This window comes from Ambystoma mexicanum, chromosome 13 (genome assembly GCF_040938575.1).
Source record: "Ambystoma mexicanum isolate Mex_15411 chromosome 13, UKY_AmexF1_1, whole genome shotgun sequence".
Taxonomy (NCBI): domain Eukaryota; kingdom Metazoa; phylum Chordata; class Amphibia; order Caudata; family Ambystomatidae; genus Ambystoma; species Ambystoma mexicanum.
Window position 1 is genome coordinate 268,814,782 of NC_090938.1, and position 21,044 is coordinate 268,835,825.

Below are 21,044 nucleotides of genomic sequence, written 5' to 3' on the forward strand. Positions count from 1 at the left end.
GGTTTTACTTGTAACCATAATGGTCCTTTAACAATGTTTTTTTCACTGAATTTGAAAGGTTTTTACCAGGATACCCTTAATTTGTGTAGATGTACCAAACAACATACTGAACCCCCTGGCCCAATGCTGATAACCTCAGGGTCCACAGATGATGCGACTGTCCATGGACGTCAGATAGCATCCACACTGCCCAAAATCTCAGGAGGTGTTTTACATTATGGTAGTGTGCAGCAAAGAAACTGAACATGTTTAAAGAGCAACACATAAGTGAGTTATAAGGAAAAATGAAATACGTCTACAACTGTACTTATAAAAGAAACAGTGCAATTGCATAGGGTGTGCAACATAATGGAATGCACCAAGCAGGAAAATAACCTGTGCTTCCTGTAAGTGATTTCAATCCGGCACACACACCCAAGTCAACGCCTAGCGTGTAATGCACAACTGAAATCCTTATTTATTTTTGTCTAAATGTTCTTTATTCTGAACGATATACCACTCATATCACGCCCCTCTCCTGGAACCCCCCCCCCCCAGGTCACACTGAACCAGGAATCAGGCTGGTTTGCAAAGTTAAAATATTTATTTATGTATTTACATTTTAATCACACTATTTTTTATGGGTACACAATAATCACCAATGGGGTGATGAAACAGTGAATAGTCTCTTTAATACACAAGGAGTAATAATGAGCAAAACAATTCAGCACAGAATGAATACTTGTGTGTGTGAAGATCAGATAGCACTGTGGTTATAGGTTCCCGCTGCACATCCCTCAACCCCCCAATAGGCAATGTAAAGAGATAGGAGGAGAGAGCAGGTATTCAGGAATGGCAGAATTCAAACAAAATAAGTTGACATTTTGTTTCTAGCACAAAAACTGAGGAAGTTATGGACGTTTTAGTGGAGGTCGAATACCCCGCAAGAACACAGCCACTTGATCAGAATGACTGCCTGCCCGGGACTTGCCTTCTTCAGATGAGAAAAGATCAGCGCAAAGATAGTTTTAGCAATACTAGCACAGGAGGAAGATAGGCGGGATAGGATAGAGAGTTTAGACAATTCAAATATACTCCTAAAAATACGGGTTCTGAATAAGAGATAGGATGGATTTAAGATAGGGATTAACTAGACAAGGTACATATGCTAGTGACACAGTTCTATCTGTCGATACTCACTAGATATGTTTTTAAATGGAACCGTCAGGTTCTGGTCTGTCAAGATTCTGGTCAGGGAATTGGATCTGGTTCTAAGACAGACAGCTGGGCACATTGGATTGGATCTGCAATCAGCAAGGCACTCTGGTTACAGCACGGCACAGGACTGGACGGGATCTGCAATGGGTCTGGACACAGCACGGCACAGAACTGGATTGGATCTGCCCTTCTTGGTTCTGATGAGGATTATTTAAGCAGGCAAGCAGTACAGCGCAGCCTGGCTGTATTTTGATGCTTCCCCTTGGGTTTATGGGGTTCTGGTTCTGGAATTTGAGGCCTAGCTGAAAATGGTTCAGCTGTGCAATGGGTTTCTGCTTTGCCAAGTTTCTGGAGTCTGGAGCAATGAAGATGTAGAGTTCTGCAACAGGGTGCTCTGCCAGCGTCGGGATAGTGGGTGTTTCTGTCTGTCTTTTTGAGTAGTGAGCTGTCTCTATTTATGCTATGATAAAGGGGTGTGTGTGCTGGTTTAGCCTAAACTCGCCCCTTTGACAGGCAATTGGGTCAGAGTCTCCTCTCTGCCTCGATAGGAGGGGAGAAACAGTGTGTCACCTTGATGGTATGATTTTATGAGGCTAAGTATCCACCCCTAACCCCTTGAACACAAAATCTACTTTTGGCACAATACATATTTACACATGTGCAACCTCTATAATAATCACATACATAGATTACATATTTTATATAGCAGCTATGCCTCAAAACCCTGTAGCCGTGGGATCTTGGCACTGCTTTTCACAGAATTTTGCCCTTTTCATCAGGGAAACAATGTCCCATTTATTAGCAAATTTCTACAAGTGTGCACGTTTAACGTGGGCATAAGAGTTAAACTTTCATACTGTTACTTGTACATTTTTCACAAATTTAACTGGCACATTATAAGTCTTTTAAAGAAATGTTCTTTGTTAATGTGATTTCAAATAGCAGCTAGAATTCTGATTCAAGATTTTAAACCATGGGATCAAAACAATTACAACAAAGGTTACCATCAGTACAGGCCTCTAAGATTGCAAACATTTGATTTCAGTTTATATATATGTTTAAGGTTTAATCAGGCAGGCTTCCTGACAGCTGTCATCTCTGCAGTCCTCTGCTGCACAGAGATTTTGGCATCCACAGTCAGGCCACTTTTCCTGTGGAAATCCCTTTATGCTTTCAGCTTTTCAGGACCGTGCAAGTTCACAATGATTTCTTAGACTAAGTGAATTGTAGCTCCCAGCAAGAATTTTGGATGTTTGAGGATGTTTTGTACCAGCATTCTGCAGTTTCAGCAACAAAGAAAAAGGGATTTAAAGCAAGATTTTGGGGTTTCATTTAGCAAAGCACTGCTTTTTCCTTCTGTACTCCATTTTCCCTTGTTGTGGAGCCCAGTGTCATATTTCAGGAGTGAGATCTCTGTTCCACCACTGACAACATGTGTGGCAGATTGGGCAGCCATCTTTTTGTGTGTTGCAAAGCATGATTTTCAGAGGTTTTGGCGCTCACAAGGGTTTTGCAGCCATTTTGATGTTTCTATCATAATACAGTGATGCCGCAGAGCAGAGCAAAAGTGGGTTAAAACGTCCCACAGAGCCCCCCCTCACGACTTGAGTTTGACCGCCCATCAAGGGCAAGTTGGGAGATTGGGATATTCTTTCTTTCTTTGGTCAAAATAGAGTAAATCGTCTGCTTCTCCCATCAGTGCTGGATCGACATGCTCTCCCCGCTGATTCTGGATGGGAGTATGGAGCGACACTCCGGTCTCCTTGGCTCTTTCCTCCCGGTCCCCGAGTGGTCCGCCTTGGTTATTAGAAATTCCTGATTCCAATGCTATGAGACAGAACAGAGCATGGTTATGGAAATTTCCCCACTACTACTCATGTAGTGGGGCAGATGCATACATTAAATACAATTTACAATATTCCCCGCCTGCATTTACTAATGTTTTTAACAGTTGGATTCTTCTAGGTATCCCAAATGTCCCTATCTGGGTTTCCGGTTGCCTCCTCTATTTGCCATAGAGTATGCCTGGGATGGCATCTCTTCAGATGGTTTATGTGGACCCACTTATCTTCCCCTTCTGCCAAACTGCCCTTTGGAATGCAGATTTTGTAGGCGACTGGTGAGATTCTGTCTACAATTTCAAAAGGACCCCGCCAAGTTGGGCGGAATTTGCGTTGTTTGACTTGTTTCCTTTGCAAATTGTACAAGTAGACCCGGTCTCCTACTTGGTATTCTTTTTTAGTTGCCTTAAGGTCATAGTGGGTCTTCATACTGTCTGCAGATCTTTCTAGATTCCGCTGAGCATAGGCAAAAGCATGTTGAAGGTGTTTTCTCAGATTCTCAACATACTCATGAGTTGTGGAGGCATTTATCAAGGTCTGCTCTTGGGTTCTGTAAAGCAGATGCTGGGCACATCGGGTAGCACCATCCTTCGTCCAGTCATCTGCTCAAATGGAGACATTTTTGTTGCAGAAGAAGGGGTAGATCTGATGGACATCAGGACAAGAGGTAATCCAATGTCCCAACTTGGCCCAGAATCTGCCACAAACTTTTTTAATATGCTCACAATAGTCTTGTTGTATCTCTCAACTGCACCACTAGAGGCTTGCCGTTAGCAATGTGTAGTTTCCTTTTGACCCCAAGTATCTCCCACATCTTTGTCATCACTTTGCTAGTGAAGTGGCTACCTCAGTCTGACTCATACCTTTGGGGTAGTCCAAAACACAAGAAGATGTGATTTATTATCATTGCAGCTGCTGTTTCTGCCTTGCAATTTGGGGCCGGGAGACATTCCACCCATTTAGTGAACAAGCATGTCACGGTCAACATGTACTTGTTCCCCCTAGAGGAGCGAATCACAGGCCCAATGAAATCGACTTGTAAATCTGACCAAGGCATTGTCATCCCCCTCTTTTGGAGGGGAGCACAGTGTGTGAGTGATGTTGGCTGAAATTGTGCACACACAAATCACCCCTTCAAGTATTGGTCGAGGTCCTGCCCCATGTGTGGCCATTATGCAACCTCTCGCAAGATTTCTAGGGTTGTATGAAACCCCTGATCACCGGCTGTGGCCGCATCATGGGCGTGACTGTTAGGGAGAATTCTCTGGTTAGGCTGAATTTCCTAACCTAGTGAGTCCCCCAGCAGCTTTGCTGGATTTTTGGGGTTTATTTTTTTCTCCTGCCAAGAGTGAGACTCTTTTACCCTCACTCTTGGACATGATTTGAGTGTGTTTCTTTGAATCTAGATGTGTTTAATGGGCTATGGGGTCTTTTACTCCCTAGGGTTTCATGTGTTTTTGTGATGTGTGTTACACAGCACCCTCCGTGCAGTAACACAGGGGTGTCATAGTGACCCCCCAGTATAGTCTCCATACCCTGGGACTGACTACTGACTCCCAGGGCATGTAAAGTCACCACTTAGCGTGTTTGAGTGACAACTAGGCTGAGTGAATGGGGGTTTGCTGCATAAAAGCAGGGCTTTGGGGACTGGAACTTCAGAAGTCGCCACAGGACCTAAGAATCTGACGAGGGAGAAGCTGAGCCGACCTGCCACGACACCACGACTGGTGGAGCCCTGCTGGACCGTCTCACCACTTTTCCCAACGACAGAGATCTCCCGCAGGAGAGTCTTCTTCCTTTGACTGGTGGGGATAACCAGTTTCACCGTCTTTTCGCTTTCCTGACGTATCTCGTGGCCGCCTTGCCCGTGCTAAGCACCCCGGCAACCGGGATACCACGTTTTACCACGACCGCGAGATAAAGGTACCACCTTTTACCTGAAAACTTTGCGGCTGGTTTCTGCCCTGGTAGTGCAACGACCTGCATCTTTTCTCCACGTCGAGATCTTCTCTTCCCCTGGACGACGCCGCAACTTGCAACCACTACCAGGAACAACTGCCACCGCTGGAGGATCCTTCCCACTTAAAGGTACCGTGTCCCGCCTGGCTTCCCTTGCAACCGACTGTACGGGGTAGATTTAGCCCCCGGCTTTCGAACCTGGGTTAGCCTGGGACACCCTGGCTAAACTTTTTTAAAGCCTCTCTAAACTCTTCTCTGAACCCTCTGCAAGACTTTCTGAGCCTAGTGTAACTGTGTGATCTTGGGCGCATTTGTGCTCTGCTCTCTCTAAGAGTGGGCCCAGCCTTTGGACTTCGGCTCACCAGTGACTTTTTGATCTCTGCCTTGCTAATAGTGTTCCTGAATCGTAGAGTGGTGTAATCATGCATATTCTGTCTTTTTCCCTCCCTTTTTCAGAACCTTAGTATAGTGCAATCTAGTTAAGCGCTCACCTCTGTATGAAAATAAGTGGTGTCTTACTGTGATTTTCTAATAAGGGAAAAAGGGGTGTATATATCATAATAGTAACTGTGTTTAAAATATTTTACAATAAGAGTGCTGGAGTGTTTCAACTGTGTGTTTTTAAATAAATAATTATATACTTTGATACCAAAGCTCTGGTCAGTGTTTTCTTGTATTATTGTATCTGAGTGCCTATTGAGTATACTTTGCATACTGCCTAACTCTTCTTGAGGGAAGTCTGACTGCTCAGCCACAGCTACCAGGTAAATCTGGGTGGTACAGACTGCTACCAAGTGGGTTTACTGCCAACACCTGTAGTCTTAAATCTTTTGCAGTGGTCCCTAAGGGAACTGCACAGGTTTCTGCCTAACAGTGACTTAGCATCAGGCTTTGGAATGAGGTGGGGACCACCCACTGGTCATGGCCAGCTATGGATCTCCTCACCAACAAACCGTCTTGGATTCGGAACATTTTTGGACATTTCATCAACACTCTGAGGTCCTCTGTCCCTATGTAATCCATATCCGTAAGGGAAAGTTCTCAGGGTCCTCAATGTGTTGATAAAACTTACCAATTATGGGAACCCCATTTTGAGCTGTAATCAAATCAGCATTTAGGGTCTCCTTACTCCATTGAGCAGTTGAGAGTTAATTGTGAGTGTTTGTCTGGGACCTAGTGATAGCAGTGACCTGTATTTCCCCCAACAGCGACTCGATCTCCATAGATCCCCTTGGATGGCTCCTGTTTTGGCCAGCTGATCAGCTAGGTCATTTCCAGTTTTGTCTGGTCATTCTACTTTAGAATGACCCTTGATCTTTTTCCCGTAGATGGTCATCCCATTCAAGGTGACCAGATCATCAATATTTCATATTAATTTCCAATGTTTCAATGGTTTGTTATTAGCACATATCATGCCTCTGGTTTTTCTATTAACCAGGTGCTCGACAAACCCATTCCGTATATGATCTGAATCAGTGATTATGACCAGTTCGCGGAGTTGGTGTTGGACAGCAGTGAGGATGGCTTGATGCACAGCCATCAGCTCTGCCACTTGACTACTTCGGGGACCTATTTTGTACCCAGCAGAGGGTTCTGGGCATCATTCACCGATGCATTCACTTCGATGGCCACAAGTTCCTTTTCCCATTGTTGTAAACATGGTAGGAGCACCCATCCACATAGACAGTGGGCATTCCCTCACACTGGTCTTCTTCATAGACTGTGTGTGGGGAATTAAGGTATGCCTCCATGTTGTCCTTGATTTTAGGACTTTCGTCCTCAAGACAGTTTTCTCTGGCACAATCATGCAAGTCAGCCAGACCTTGCGCGAGGGGACTCTTCTTGTTTTGACCATATCTGACCTCCACAGGAAAGCCTTGCATTGACAGAATCCAGGAAGTAATTCAGGAATTACTCACATTTCCGGCCTGGATTCTGTCACTTTGAAGATATTGCAAATGTTGGTGTGGAGTCTCCACTATGATGTGTTCCCCCTGGATAAACAGGCTGTAATTCTTCAATGCCCACACCGTTGCCAGGAGTGCCTTCTCACAATCGTTGAATTTTTCCTCCACAGAGGATAAAGTCTTACTCGCTTAGGAGATTACTTTATTGACCTTGTCATGCTTTTGATATAATGCTGCAGTCAAGCATGTATTTGAGAACCCTGTCTCCAAGAAGAACTCCTTGTTTTTGACAGGGTAAGCTAGGCAAGGTGCTTGAGAGATGCTTCTTTTGAGTTGTCTTACTGCCTCAGCTTGTTCTGGACCCCACTTCCACTTGACGCCCCCCTTTTCAAAAGATGGATCAGGGGTCTTGTGATCTCTGTGTAATCCTCAATGAACTTTCTGCTGTAATTAGCTAGTCCAAGGAGGCTTCTTAGTTCCCGCAGAGTTGTGGGGTATGTTATTTTCTGGAGGGCTTCTACTTTCTTTTTCTGGGGACAGAGACCCTGAGGAGTTATCTCATGCCCCAAGAAATTGACACGGGTTCTGCACCACTGTGCCTTTTGAAATTAGAGTTTTGCTCCGGCAGCCCTCAACTGTGTCAGGACATAACAGATCTTCACTATCTGTTCCTCCACAGTAGAGCTTTTGACTAGAACATCATCTACATAGGCCAGGTTACCCCTTTCACCCAAGTCGGGCATGGCCTTGTGTAGAAAGATGTTAAATTAATTGCCAGAGTTGATGTATCCGAAGGGCGTCCGGGTCCAAGTGTACTGCGGCCCCCCGAAGGTATAGGCCAGCTTGTATTGGTACTCCCTACTGACAGGTACCGTCCAGTACCCATTGGTCAGGTCAATTGCAGTGAATACCTGTGACCCCTAAATCTGGACCAGCCCTTGGTCAATGTAGGGAAGAGGCCATCAGGAAGTATGGACCCGTTTGTTGAGCTCCCTTAGGTCAGCACAGAGTCTCCACTGGGCGTTTGGTTTCAAAATCCCCATCAGCGGATTATTGAAGGTGCTGTGGACTGGACGAATTATCCCACGGGATTCAAGGTTCTTACTTATTTCAGTAAGGGACTCCATTGATGCGAGGGGCAAGCAATATTGCTCCACAAACACTCGAGTCATGCCAGGGTCCGTGGGAATTGTTGTTGTGTGGCTGTTGGTGCGACCACAGTCATATGAGTCCACCGCAAAGAGATCTTGAAAATCTAAGAACATTTGTTTCAATTTTTGCTTTTGCTCCAGAGTCTCACAGGTATCAGCTAGGTTGACTCTCTCTTCAACCATCTGCCTGAAGCCTGGAGAGACTTCCGTTTGTCTATCTCAGCGGCCTCCTCCAGCTGGGTGGAGAAGTCCCTGGTCAAAGTGCTGATTTGGACTAATGGCTTCAGGTAGGGCCCCCATATTCTTGTAACAGCGCCTCGATGCCCCCGGATGTGTGAGCGCTTTAAAAATGCAAAGTAAATTAAATAACACCAACTAGTTCTGTGAAAACATCATACTGTCCTTACTTCTTCAGGCACAGTACACACTGAAGAAAACATTTCACACAGGAACACACACACATATCAGTACAACCTACCAAACCAAAAGTAACAGCCCTTTCCACAATCACACACCCCTCTGTGTATGCCTACCCTCATATTCAGACACTTATGCACAGTGTACGCAAACATATTGCAATCTTCCAACCCCACACTTTCCTTTTTTCTCCAACAGACACATGAGCATGCCTACCAAAAAGAAATTCCATAGAAAACAACTCAGAAATAGAGCAGATAATACTCAAAGCATGCAAAATAGCCATCTGCCTCTAGCAGACTTTGTATGAAATGTTCAAACAAAACAGCCAATAGAGTCACTGAGAAAAATGGAACCAAGTAGTAGGAAAGAAAGTGTGACCCCTCTTCCAAAATGTAAAACTAAAAAGAAATGTATTAAGAAGAATGCAACTACCAATAGTTCTAACACTGCATCTACCAATGTTAACGTAGCCAAAGGAAAGCATTCCAAAATATAAATTTTACAAAACATTTTCCACTATAGAGTCCTTCAGAACCTTACAAAAACAGGGTAGAAATCATGCTCAACCCCTAAAACCTATTGCAGAAAACTGATCCTGGAAGCTCTCATAGACAGTGCAATGATCCTCAAAAGGAAATTGTTTATATTCATTTTAAACAGAATGAAACCACTAACAAAATTAATTAGTAAACTACAAAAAGAAATTTGCAACATAGGCAATATCAACATAGATACCTTTGCAAAATTCTGTGCAGGTGAGTGGATTCACACAACCAGCAGAGAGCCATATTACGCTGAAGAGGCATACAAACAAAAGCAAACAAACCCAATTGCCAAACATAGCAGTGACCGAGGGTATGAAAAGGTAGACAGTACCATTATGGAAAAAGAAATGCTTATTGAAAGAATATCCTCAACAAACCAATCAACTCTCCATTCCACCAAACCAAACCATCCCATCCACAAAAGGCTGTGCACCTCAAAGTGTAACGTTCAAAAACAATCCTTCAAAACTTTAAGGCAATTCCTCAATCAGTATGTGAAAGCCAAAGGCAAATTGAAAATGAAATTATTGCAAACCATGGACTCCTGTCCAGTGCGCAAATACACAAGACTGCAAGGATATTCATTAGCCTGCATTTGCGCGCCTGCTTGCAAAAGCACCTTCCACCATATCAAAATGTTAGCAAGACACCATTCTACTATACGAAATCTCGTTCAGAGACTGTACTATGCAAAAAGACCCTACTTTAGCACTGGGGCATTTACATCAAATTCTCCTACATGGCACAGCAAAAGAACTCCTGGAAGAAATAGACCACATCCGAAGCAAATATTTTTTAAGTGAAGAGCACTTACAAAATCCAGTAACTTTAGAATAGAGTAGCGACAACCTTTCAGATGCCAACCTTCTTTTACACACGTACAAAAAAAGAAATAGCAAAGTTTAAAAGCACATCTGCTGAAGTACCAAACCAAGTATGTGTGTTTTGTCGCAGAACTTTTTATACAAAGAGCATCAAAACGGTAGATATAATGTCAAAAATAGAAGACAATGAGGAATCCCATTGGTTCCAATTAGCTCTCCCTCAATACTTTGCACATACTGCACTGAAAAATTTGATACTAACCAAATGCCTTCACAGGCTATCACTAATAACTTGGAAATATTCCCACTTCTAAAACCACTCCAACAACTTAATGTGTATGAAAGCATTGTAATACAAACAGTACACCCATTTCAAGCAATAATACGCCTTTAACCGAAAACAGCCACGTTCCCTCCTTCTGTATTACTGAAAGGCATTTGTGGCAAAGTAGTTTATTTGCCATTAGATCTTAAAGAAAATGTAGACACTCTGGGAGTGCAATGGCCAATAAATCAATCTTTGATTATCCAAGTGAATGGTGTACCTACAAAAGACAAAATAAATTGGCAGCAACTAGTAGACTTAAATAAAGTTAAAGAAGCCCTGCAATATCTTAAAGAGAACAACAAATACTACAAAGAAATAAACATTGAAGAAAACCTGAGAGAAATCACCAAAATAATTCAGGATTCCTCATGAACTGGCCAATTTGAATTTCTAGATCCTAGTACAGCATCCAATATTTAGAGCAGTATATAATTCACCCACTGCACACCAAAGACAGCATAGACGCACTAGAAACATATCAAATGCGGCAAGCCAAAGGATTTCCTATCAGCATTTGGGAAAAAGTGTAAAAGCACAAGCCTTTCCTCTAGTCTTTCCTACTGGAAAAGGTGGACGGTATGATGAAAGATGCACACAAATAACAGCATCAGAATACTGTTCTTTACAAATATATTCCGAAGACCCCAGATTCAGACAAAACATTGAATAAATATTACAGCTCCTGTTTGAAAATAAACTGGCTACTCTATGTTATGGAGTTACAAACACATTGAAAACTGGTTCCAATATTTTAAACATGTCTGCTATGCAGCTACTTCAAAAGGTGCAAGACAAAGATGAAGTTTTAAAGTCAAGTATCACAAATCTCTTGGCAAACGTTTGTGGTACGAACGAATACTGGTTCCAATGTCATGTAGATGTATGGTGTATGCTACACAACCTTGGCCAATCCTAATGGTTTGTCATTTTAAGTTGTGCAGAGTATGCATGGGAAGACCTTCACAATTTCCTATGCATAGCAAATGAAAACAAAGCAGAGATAGACATGAAAACACCAGGAGAACTCTGCTCTCTTGACCCTGTGAATGTGTCATGGTACTTCCATCACTGCTTTATTGCAATGCTGCACTTCATCTGTGATAAAACAATTCTTCCCCTCAGAGAAGTGCAACACTTCTTCTGGAGAAAAGAATATCAATCCAGAGGAGCACCACACATCCACATGCTTTTGTGGATTAAAGATGCTCCTAAATTTGGTCAGGACAGTGATGCCACTGTTTTGCAGTTCATTCACAAATATGTCACTTGCAAAATCCCTTCAGAAAGCACCCATAGTGAGCTACAAGCACACATTTTATGGTTTCAAAGACATAAATGTGGCAAGTATTGTCGACGCAGATATAAAAACAAAGGCAAATACTACACCAAATGTTGCTTTGGTTTCCCAGACCAGTTTCAGCAAAAGGACAAGTAAACAGCTTCATGTTTTCTGTTAGACACAATGTGAAAGGCACATTGACTAAGAACACATACTGCATTAAAAGAAGTAAAGCATCAAAGTACATCAATGATTACAATGCAATAATTGCCCTCCTGTGGAATGCAAACATAGATGTGCAATACATTGCAGTCAATTCCACTGCAGTTGCATGATATGTCACAGCCTACCTAACCAAAGCTGAGAAAACAGAGCTGAAAGACCCCTGGGATGACATATCATCTGACAAGACACTTTCAAAAACATTATACATTAGAGATGTGGCTGCTATGAAGCCTCAGACCTTTAACTGGAACAGCCTTATATGTGAAATCTGAAAACATAGTCTGGCTAAGCCTTGGTCCTGCTGCATCCAGAAAAAGAGTTCTCAAACTGTACCAAGACATAGAAACAATAGATAAAAATGATCCCAACAGCCAGGAAAAACAATTTATTGGACACAAACTACCCAAACAGGAGCACTGCTTTGGAAACCATGTGTCTATACCACATAACCGAAAACTTCTCATACAAAAATAATATTAAACCAGATGAGAAAAACAGTAAATACATAGTCAATATTTGTAAAGGCAGCCTGGTTAAACTTACCAAACGCAGCCTCATTAATTATATGAAGCTATCATTTAAAACTCCTCAACATAGAGAGCTTTGCTATATGTCCCTGCTGCAACTTTTTAAACCATGGAGAAAAGAAGAAGATTTATTGGACACCCATGCCTCCTATGAAGATGCTTTCAATGCGAGTGAAAGCACTATAACAGATATACATTTCAAACAGTACAAACACATGTTGGACAATAAACACCAACAGGAGGAAAAACGTCAAGCACAACTAAATGTAGACACTCCACAGAGCAGTCAAACTTCTCTTACAGGAAGCCAAGAACCACTTGGAGATCCACTCATACTAAATGAGGCAGAATTAGCCAAGACTGAAGTAGAAAACACCATGTGTTAGTATGAGGAATATGAAGAAAACTTTGTTCTACTGAAATCACAACTGAATGATGAACAGCGTAGCATTTTCCAGGAAGTAACTAAAGAAATTGAACATGGTGTGCAGCACGAAACTAAAACTTGTACCTGTCAAAACTATAAACCTGCACTCATGTATGTAAGTGGTGAAGCTGGTTCAGGCAAAACATTTTTAATAAAAATCATCAGCAAGTTCCTAGAACAATTGACAAACAACAAGCTTTCAGCTGTTGTAAGTTCCCCCACAGGTATCTTTAAGGTGGATTCTTTATGCATGCTTTGCCACCTTGTTCTTGTGACATGAAGTGCCGCTTTGTATGCATCCCATAACACTACAGTGTCTCCTTCCTCTCATTGAGGTAGAAAAACTCATTAATGAAGAGTTCAATTGAGTTTCTAAATTCAGGAGACCCTATCGGGTTATTATTAAATCACCATCTACTGGACCGATTCTGGTAGTCTCTCCACTCCCAGGATATAGCTGCTGGTGTATGATCGTAAATTATGAGGGGGACATTTTGGTAATGCATAAATGCTGCATCAACCCTTTGCTTAAAAATAAGTCATACATTATAGAATAAGAGGAGTGGCGGGCGAGTGGAAGGTATATCCGCACTCATTCAGATAACAGAGGTGCCATGCGTCTGCCAGATCAGTACTGTGAATAAACTGCTCAAACTCTTCATGCATCCTATTAGGGGCAAATGCACATTGCGACTTCTGGTCCAAATCGGATGCAGGAGAAGATTACAGTCTCCATCGATGATTAAAGAATGGCTGTTTGTATGCTTTAGTACATGCTTTAGCCCATCAAAAAATGGAGGGTCAGCCTGATTGGGTCCATACACATTCAGGATGCTCAGGGGTCTCTTATCCATAATACACTCCACCAGCGCTCACCTTCCCTCCACATATGTCTTCACATTGAGGGTTTGTACATCCAGTTCCTATGGAATAGAATTCACACTCCCAACCTTTGGTATTTTGCCTCTGAAAAGTGAACCTGTCTCACCCACTTCCGCTTAAGTTTTGCAGGCTCCTTCCCGCATAGATGCGTCTTTTGGATAAGGGCAATATGCAATTTGAACCTCCTCATTTGGGGCAATACCCTTTGCCTCTTAATCAGGGATCTTAGTTCTGTAACATTCCATGTAACAACGTTAACCACCTGGATGCTTGCGGGAGAGGTTTTTATTCATCGTTCCTTAGGTGGGGCAATTGTCTGGTATTTAGACCCATTTTCTAAGGGAGAGTACATAAGCCATGTTGTTTGTAAAAAGCAGATTTATAAAGACTGGGTAAGCTCCCTCCGCAATGCAGCATCACACCATTGTGCATTATTGGACCCCGCCAGAGACAACAGAGAGCAAAAAGAGTAGAAAGGTTGGTGAAGCTTCTACGGCCTGAAACATGTACCATTACATGTATAAACTCTTTGTGGACCTCCGATAAGGGAGGTGAATGGTAGAGGTAAAGGCTTCCCCAATGTCATAACCCAACATATATGCACCATGATCCATTCACAATCTCCCACAGGTATCAGAGGAGTGCAGGTGTGACAATGACTGCCCCAGTACCAGATCTTTTTTTACATTCAGTATAACTGAAACAATATCAATACAATGGGGCTCATTTTCCCATTCCCTGGACTTGCTACATTTACACATAAGCATAGACACGTCCCCGCTATCAAATATTCCTCATTTGCAACAGGGGAGGGGAAAAAGGCAGCATTTACAAATTATTTCAAAGGGATCTGCCTTCTTTTTGCTAGTGCAAAAGCCTGCAGCCTCCATAGGAATCCCCAGTATGTGCACTAGCATGAGAATCCACACCGGTGCAAATGCTGGAGTATGTGTACGATGAAGAGGAAGGGAGCAGCTGAAACATAAGTCACATTCCATCCCTCCTCACCACCATACCAATCAATCAAAAAAGGGCAGTACTGGAAACAAAATGTGTAAAAGCCTTTATCAAGACTTGTATGCACTTTGTTTCCAGTGCAGGGAGCCATACATGAGCTCCAATGTGTTTTCATATGAGAAACTTCTTCATGAGGTTATCCTGCAGCATTTTGTAAATACGTGAAATTAGGTGTCTTCTGAAAATTCTCGCCATTGGCTTTCAGAGGAGACTTGGTCTCTGTCGTCCCAAGATTTTCTCGGTGCCGTCTCTGTGTTCAGAGAGCCTAATGTCAGCCTTGTTGCCTGGATCTTTTCTGTGCGGAATCTGTCCTACATTTCCAGAGATTGTGTTTTGGACCTGTGAAAATAAGGCGATGGTGAGGATTTAGACCCCAGACATGAGAGCGCCTGAGGGACTGTATCTATGTGATCTTCACAAGAGGATTCCAAGAACTGGAATCCTCAGATTCATCAAAGAACTTTGTGAGGCCAGACGGTGCTGTTGTAATTACCATGCTTGCCGGTGCCAAAAGACCATACATCATTTCTCTTCGGCGCAGTTCTGGCTGTAGGTTTAGGAACTTCATCCTATTATTGACGGTGGTTTTCAAAAAGTCCTGGTATATATGGATGAATATTGAATGCTGTTAAATTCTCCACCCCTGGAGTATATCACATTAGTCAGGCTATAAGCAGCCTCAGTTTCTTCCCTTGGGTACCAGTTTGTGTGCCATCATGTTGTGCTCTTTAGATCTACAGGGGTGGGGGGGATGACTTGTAGTGCTGATGGAAGCCACTTTTCCGAGTAGTATATCATTTTTTGCCACTCCATTTTCCATGGAATCCCAAAAAATTGACATTATTCTGCCTGTTCCTGTCTACCAAATTGTTAACACTGGCTTCTAATTTGTGGAGTCGTCTCTGGAGATATTTCATTCCCTCCATTATGTCTTCTATCATAGATATCCTTCACTATGCATTTAACAGGCATCTAGTCAATGGATTCATTTGCGGCTTGATGGGTTTCACCTCATCTTGAACTTCTTGTATGCGCAGATCCACTGAGGACATTATTTTCTGAATGGCATCAAGTTCGGCCAAGATGACATTCAAGTCACTTTACCCCATTGTATCCATAGGAAGAGATGCGGCAGGGTCCGCCCACCACTGGTTAGAGGATGTCGAGGCCATTCTCACTTTGGAAAAATGTAACACTCTTTTGGAAGACATGTCCTGCAGGTGCCTCTGCTTTTAGTAGGTGCATAAGAGAAAAGTCAAGAATCAATAACAATTATGTTGGCAAATGATTATTTTTCTTTGTGTTGAAAAAGTGCCCTTTCAAATATTCAATTAGTATCCATATCATATTATGTTATCTGGCAATTGAATAGCACCTAATGCCATTGGTGTGGCCTCAAGGTGCTGTGGGGTGAATGCCCTGGGAGGACCGTAGTCCGAGGTATGAGTATTGAAAGGAGGATTTTTTTGAATGTGTGTGCATTTTAACCAGCAAGAAGGTAAAAAGGGGTGGTTAAGTCCCTGCTAGTGACCCATGAAGATCTGGTCATGAGGATGAGTTAAGATTAGGTATTTATAATGCGTTTGTTCACAAGTGTTTCTAGGTACCACAAGACAGGGGAAAGGAGACAGAGGGATGACAAAACAAAGATCCTGCTAGACCTTGTGACATTTGTATTGTGCAAGTGTGACAACGAGAAGTGCAGGGGGAAGGGAGAGGGGGAATTCAGGGGAAAGGGTAGGGGGAAGTGCAATTAGGGCAGCATGGCTCTGAGTAAGTGCAGCCAGGGCAGCACAGCTCTGGGTAAGTGCAAGGAGGCAGGCGAACTGTAGGTTACAGTTACAGCCCCTAAGTGTGCGGTAGGCCAGGAAGCAGTGCAAGGGAGACGGGTCATGGAGAAGCCTGGTACCCAGGGATACTCTGAGGGTACCAAGCAACCAGTCAGTTCAGCAGACAGGTAAGTTAGCAAGGAAGCGAGAGAGAGAAGACAGAGGAGAAAAGGAAGGTCATGAGCCGCTTCCTGAAATTCTGGTGGTCTGGCCCAAGTCTGAGAGGGGCAGGGAGGCCTTTCCAGAGAAAGGCACATGCAGTGAAGAGAGATCTACCCAACTTTCTGCTTGGAGAAGCATCTGACCCTCAGAGAGTTAGAGGTAGCTGAGAGAAGGGCTCTAGAAGTACGGTATTTAGGCAGAGAGAGTTGGGTATAGTGGGGCCCCCGCCCCAGAAAGCCTTGTGGATGATGCAGAGTGTCTTGAACTTGTTGCTTCCAGCCACCGGGAGCCAGTGAAGGGATTTGAGGGCTGGAGAGGTGCAGTCCCTGGGCTTGATGCCAAGGATAAGCCTCCCAGTCCTGTTCTGTATTAGTTGCAGGGGACAAAAAGTAGAGCTAGGCAGATTGAGAAAGAGGCTGTTGCAGTAGTCCAGCCTAGAGAGAACCCAGGCTCTGGAGACAGTGAGCTTCTGTGGGAAGGTGAGGAAAATGGGAATACCTCTGAGGAGGTACAGCTGGAATTGGGCCTTCTTGGCAAGGTCTGTGATTTGAGGAGATAAGGAGAGAGTGGAGTTGAAGATGATGCTGGGTTTTTTGCCTTCCAGGAAGACGAAGGTAGAGGGCCCAATGAGGGCAGCCAGAGTGAGAGAGGGAAAGCGGGAGCAGCGGTCCCAATTAGAAAGATCTCAGTTTTACTGGCATTAAGGCAGAGATAATTGGAAGCACACCATTCCTGAATCGCAGATAGACAGTCTGGAAGGAAAGGAGGCAGAAAGAGAGCTGACGGTCATCCGTATAACACTGAAACTTTGAAGAGAAGGTAGAGATCAGGTGGGCCAAAGGGGCCAGATAGACATTGAAGAGTTAGGTTGAGAGGATAAAGTCCTGGGGGACACCACATGTGGATAGAGAGGAGGTGGAGAGAAAGGACCCAAGTTAGATCTGGCAGGGTCGGTTCAGGAGGAAGGAGGTCAGCCATGCCAGGGCCTGATCCGTAATACCCATGTTCTGGCAGGGTCGATTGATCAGGATGGCGTGATTGACCATATCAAAAGCAGAGGAAAGTTCAAGGAGTGTGGGCTATATTGACCCACTCAGCAGAATTCCCATCCATAACCAAGCTGCGCTTCTCCAGTCAACAGCAAAATGGCTGTGCTGGCTCCTTGGAGCACCATTGCATCAAAACTGCATTTTTTTTCCAGCAACAAAAAGGATGGCTGCACCATCTTGCCAAACACGTATTGGGTGAGTTGGAACAGGGGCACACCGAGAAAGGTGCAAGTGTGTTCTTGGGAGCACCCAAAAGAAGCAAATCAAAGCAGCACTGCTCTACTCCTTGCAAAAAGTTCCCATTGAAAAGGGAATCGTTTACACTAAAAAGGATGCTGCCCTGACGCTATTTTCATCTATTCCATATCACGTTGCTTTTATCCATAAGGCCCTCCAATGCCCATCCATATCCACATTGTGCTTCAGCAGAAGAAAGCATGATCCCTGCATGATAGGCTGTGTCAGCCAAATCTGAAAAAAATCAAAAGAAACTTCACTTTCAGCTGCAGAAAACGCTTGACATTTAAGTCACAAAATGTTAAAAAGATCAAGGTTTCAAAGAAATCCTAGCTCTCTGGGTCTATGTCAATTTCAGTGCATCTGTGTTTCAAGCAAATTGCTGTATAAAAGTAATTGACTATGGTTGCAAAACAATATTGGGAAGTCAGATGAAAGAACCGAATTTAAAAGGGAAATCCTAGCAGTGTTTACCATGTGTCAAAATGGGCTTTTGCAAACCAAAAGAAAATGCCTATTTTAAAAGTACAATGTTGAATAAAAACATATCCTTGCATAGCAATGTGAAGGGGGTTTTGCTGGTGAACATATTTGGGATGTTTTATTCAACAGGCTTGTTTTTGATTCAGAACAAAATAACAGAAAATAAAAGAATTAAAATATATTGGCTGGATTTTGCAAGCTCCTCAAGGTCATTCTGCTGGCTAAACTGAGGCCTTCCCCCACAAAATGGAGCCACCATATACGTCTAGGACACAGGCATGAAAATCGCCACCTTTGAAAACTTGAATGGACCCAAAAGCACTAAACAGCCTGGGCTCTTCAGACTTTTGTCTGGGCTGAGGCCTCTTACAATAGAAATTCTGGTACACAGACATGTGTAAAGGGAAAGCACACTTCCCTGCAACTTCTGCATGGAGCTGCAAAGTCAACTCAAGAGCAGCCTAGTAAGCTATGCCTAGATATGGTGAACAATGCTGACATTTGCCTCAAAAGACTATTTTATAAATAAACTTGTAAGACTTTTATCTTAGCAACAGGACTTTGCAAAAATGTAAAAGTGGTACAGTTTAAATGTAATTTCCATGGGTTTCAAATAAGACATCTTGGCTGTCAATAGCATGTATGGGACATAAATGCCAGAAAAAGGTGAATCATGGGGAAAGGACATATGATGGAACGTTAAAAATTAACAGAGATATGCCCCATGATAATATGTGCACACACCTAAAGTGATGGAATTTTAAGTAATATATTTCTCACCAAAAAGTGTGAAAAACTGGTAGAAGGGGCGAAACAAAGTCTGATAAACTGTAGAGTTGGACTGCCATGCTCAGCGTGAAATATGTAATCTGCCTAGGTAATTTGTAAAGATGCCAAAATTGCATAAATGTGTGATTTATGTGAAGAATGATTTTAGCTAAAGTAACTGTGCATAGAAAACCCACATCATAAAGCTGATGTCAGGTTTCTAAATGTCCAATCAATTGACAGGAAGGCAGTAACAATCACCCCTGACCAATCCAGTTGTTTAGGGGCGTACTCACCCTAAGCCTGCACTACTATATAATTCTATGATGTTACCATGCTTTATATAAAGGGTGGCTGCCAGAACTCTACACACACTCGTGAATGTCCAGCGCCTGCATTCCTGATCTTCTACATCCATCTTGCAAGATTTCAGATCCCACTGCAAGGCCAAAGCAAAGCTGACCCTATCCCAGCAAGGCCTAGATTCAGACAATCCCACTAAAATCCCATTAACCAGGGGAAGAACTGTGGTACCCTTTTTGGGGGGGGCATCCTGAGACCAGACCAGCTTGTTGCCCGCTAGCTACATGCCCGCTGTATCTCTGCCATCCAGTGGTACTTGTTATCCGTGACCAGAATTGCCCAGCTGTTTTTTACCTGGTGACCCGTGCAATGCAGTGACCAGAATCCGGTTGACTGTTCCAAAATCCAAAATTCAAGCGTGGACTGTGAGTATTGCTCATCCCATAGAAACACATAGCCTGCCTCATCTTGAACCTTTTGTCTTTATTCCACTCTTTAAGCAATCCTATCCATGCCTTGGTAATGTGTCCTACTATCAGAATTCTCTGTGCATTTTGTCAGTGATTCCTAGTGTTAGCGCCATTCCTTCATTCATCCCATTTTTTTTACTCCCTGGCAATATTTTTAATAATTTCATTAATTTCCCCAGAAAGGGAAATGGAGCGTGGAGCAGGTTAATGCGGCAGACTTCACCTGTTTCATGGCCAGTGCTATCTAGCCTTGATAATTTAGCTTAAGTAAAACTTGTTTTTGTTCCCCAGAAGATTTTCTCTCTTTCACGGCTTCATTTTACCAAGACCGAACCTCTTTTTATCTTGAAAATCTCTTCCAAATCTTCCGCTACAACCATCCTTTCATTCCTATATTGTCCTTGAGATGTGCATCTATCCCCCAGTCCAAAAACCGCATACCAAATCAGAGTATTTCACCCGTTTTTCATAGAAACCATTTGTGTCATTTAAAACGGCAGTTGACAAAAAATGCAACTTTCCAACGTGTGATTTGGCTGCATCGTGTTCTTACTTGTAACTTGTGTTTGAATTGTATGCCTTTCGTTGAGAACTTGCCTTGTGGTTGATAGTGTTTATATATTCCTGCTATTGTCAGAAATCATATTTGCCTCATAGATTTTACTGCACATTAATTATTTATTTGCCAATTTCTGAGTGTCATTTTATGCCATTGCATGAGGGAAGGTCAGATTTTGATTCTGTTTGCTGCACAATATCCCTGACTCCCTGCTGATTCTTTCGGTCCATTCCAAATTCGATTCATAGGTGTTTGGGAGAGCATTGCTGGGGGAAGTCTTAACTCGGGTGCCATCTATCCAAAGAGAAAAAGTGCTCCTATTCATTTGTGCTTTGTATATGCTCTTGTAGAAGAGTAACCACATGTAGTGCTTCAGTTTCCATTGTAATTATCACCCCATTGGTGATTGCTGCCCAATATTAAAATGTGTATGATTTTCTTTGAAATTTAAAAAGAAATAAATATTGCATTCCCACCAACCGGCCTGGTTCATGGTCCATTGTGACCCGGGGTATTTGAAAAAGGGGGTGTGAGACGGGTTGTGTACATCTCAAATTGAATTCGTAGAATATACATACTACATACATACTACGTTAAGACCAAGCTGTGTCGCCCGATTGAAATACTTAACAGGAGGATGAGGACTGTTAGGGAG